General features: G+C 39.9%; 1 protein-coding gene and 1 long non-coding RNA gene across 11 annotated transcripts in view; both read right to left on the bottom strand.

Moving 5' to 3' along the window:
- The window catches only part of LOC102681371 (dystrophin, isoforms A/C/F/G/H-like), a 428,634-nt gene that overhangs the window by 205,174 nt on the left and 220,474 nt on the right, over positions 1-2,986 (bottom strand). The window lies entirely within an intron of this gene.
- LOC116185610 overlaps positions 1-2,986 on the bottom strand; it is a 27,215-nt gene that overhangs the window by 23,712 nt on the left and 517 nt on the right. The window lies entirely within an intron of this gene.

The following is a 2,986-nucleotide window of genomic DNA, read 5'->3' as shown; positions in this document are numbered from 1 at the left end:
AAAAAAAAAAAAAAAAAAAAAATGGCGGCAAACCGAGAATACGCAGAGTTGACGGCCATGAAAAGGGGAATCATTATTCACGATTCGATATTTTCACGGCGTACAATGGACCACTCTGAATGCTCGAAAATTGGTAATATTATATTTTCGGACGGCGCGTCATGAAAGCGTGTAAAAAGTCCGCGAGGCGAGGATTGTCCACATTAATCAGAAAGAATATGTCCTGAAAATGTCACAAGTAATAATCCAGGCTCAACCTCGAATTATGAGAATAATTTCGTATTGGTTGTTGCGTTTCATTTATTGCGACGCGATTATCCGTATATTTATTGTAGAAAATTGTGCAGATTGTTCGCAGATTTTTTCGGGAAGAGGAAGAGAAGAAGAAAGAACTCGAGCATTATCCAAATGGCAATTTTCTCTTTCGATTTTTCTTTCCTTTTCTCGTTGCAAAAATTCGTACAGCTAAATTACTAACTCGCGAAAACTAAATCGATCTTCTTAATGCTCTTCGTTTTTTCTTTTTTCTTTTTTATTTAAACGAGAAGAATAAATCCATTCATAATACATTGTCGCCATTCGTTGTGCAAAAATGCAAACGTACAAAAAAAAATAGAAACTGTATCCGAGAGCTGTAAAATAGCTTGTCGTGAAAGCTTTCATTAGCCTCGATGTTTTTAAAAACTGGTTTTCCTTTTCAAATATCGTTTCAATATATATATATATTTTTTTCTTTTTTTTATCCATAACAATAACCTCACTCAAGAACAACGACAACCGCCTATTATTTCTATCTCCTCGTATACGAGGACTCGCTAAAAATATTTTCGAAACGAATGGGACAATTATTCCCCTCCACCTTCCTCTCATCGAACTTTTCGAAGATTCAACGATTCGTTACGAGTCGCGAGGCGAACAAAAATCGAGGCTACCGCAGAGAGATAAATCGAACTTTTCCGACGAAGTCAGGATAATTCCTCGCGCGAGCTCGTATATATACTGGCGAAGATTAAATCGCGAATACATAGTTTTCCACGAATTTTTCCACAGGTTTTTGAAAGGACGATTCCATAACCGTCATCCCCTCCTCCCCCAACGTGTTTCCACGTTGAAATATCGTCGTTATAAATCACCCACCGTCCGACCGTGTCGCGATTGCATTATAAAATGCAGGTAAATTAATTTCGATGGGGGAAAAGGGAGGGGAAGAGATGGAATCGTGGAACGAAGTCGAGGGACGAAGCGACGATTGATCCATGCGCGCGTGGATGGTATACCGCACAACCTCGTTGTGCTGGGCGGCCATTGAAATAAAAATTTATGGGTTAACGTGGATGAGAGCGGAAACGAGGAACACCTAGCCGCTCGTTTCATGGACGTTTCGAACGATTTCATGGGTTTTCGTTGCGACCGCGAGCCCGCCCCTCTTTTCATTAAATTTCGTTCGCGCCTTTGAAAGAAACTTTGAAGAAGACTCCAATTTGTCGTTGGATTATTACTTTTTCTCGATAGAGAAAAGTTTTTTTTTTAACCGTGATCGTTCGTTGGAGGAACATTTTTATCGATTTTTAGGAAAGTTTGATTATAGGAGGATAAATATATATTTCTATTATAATTGTTTGGCGAATTTTTGGACTGATTGGAGGAGGGACAGAAATTTGCACAAGTCGACAATAAATCGCTTGTTTTTTGGATTTGCATTAAATTTTCGTCAAACGTTGCGGGATATATTTTTACACGTGATAATACGAAAAAGAATACTACTGTTACGTTCAGTAACATTGTTTTCAATTGGATAATAACTGCAATTTGCAATTTACGAATATATACTTTAGTTAATACTGATATTCTAACTCAATGAAACATTCGTAACGAGAAATTACAGTTCATTCCACTCGTTACACAAGCCATTATCGATAAAACTACATAAACCGAAACTTCAGAACAATATACTCCAAATGGGAGCAATTCAGATCCAAAGCTTCAATTACTCCAACTTCAACGATCTGGACGATTCGTCGCAAATAATTAATTGATCTAACAATTTCCTAAAAACTACGACTTCGAAGATCATTCATCTTTCGATTGATCAGATAAATAAAATTTCTCGATCGAAGCGCAAAATAAATTATTTCATTAATCACAAACTACGAGGAAAAATAAAAAAATCAACGATTCTGAACCGAGTCTAACCAATTACTACACGCTTCCATTGATCGAAATTTAAGACAGAAAAAGAAATTGAAAACAGAAAATCGTTCACAACAAAATCCTCCTATTTCTCCGTAACACGGCCGTGAAAACAATAGAATAGAAAAATATCCATCGTCCATTTGAGAAATCCCATCCATCCATTTCGAAACGTCTTCACCCACATTTATCCTCCCCCGATGGACGTATCGATGTAAAGGAAGGATTCGCCCATAAATTAATCATCGGTTCGCGCATGCACCAGCTTCCCCGCGTATTAAAGGAGCGCATTAAAGGATGATATCCCGTGTAACCCGTGTTGTCCGCCGCGGCATAATCCCGAAATTACGCGCGCCTCGGCCGGGCAAAGATTATGGGGGAGCTCCGCGAGCGGGTTTCCGCGCGAGCCAATTAGAATCTCGTAATTCCTGCGAGCAGGGTGTAACAACGTTAATTCTAGCCCGATGCCCGACCGCCGCGTATGGATAAATCGTGAATCAGAAAGATCTTCCGCGAACCAGTGGAAGGGAAAGAGAGGAGAAGAGAAAGGAAAAAGGAAAAAGAAAAAAATCGATCCTCTTCTCCTCGCGGAAATCACGGCGATTATTGCGCGAGTACGGTGTTTCCTCGTAGCGGAGGAACACCACTTAAATCACGAGTGGTTCATTAACTTTACGCCCGGTTCACAGAGATCCGGTGGCCCTCGAGCAACCAGACCAGAAGAGCCCAATTAAAATTCAGTAATTTCAATAAAGTATCACCGGCGAGAATTCATCGCGGAACCCGGATCGTGATT

Source organism: Apis dorsata, unplaced genomic scaffold, assembly GCF_000469605.1.
Source record: "Apis dorsata unplaced genomic scaffold, Apis dorsata 1.3 scaffold_222, whole genome shotgun sequence".
Classification (NCBI taxonomy): Eukaryota; Metazoa; Arthropoda; class Insecta; order Hymenoptera; family Apidae; genus Apis; species Apis dorsata.
This window is presented reverse-complemented; position numbering and strand designations above follow the sequence as displayed.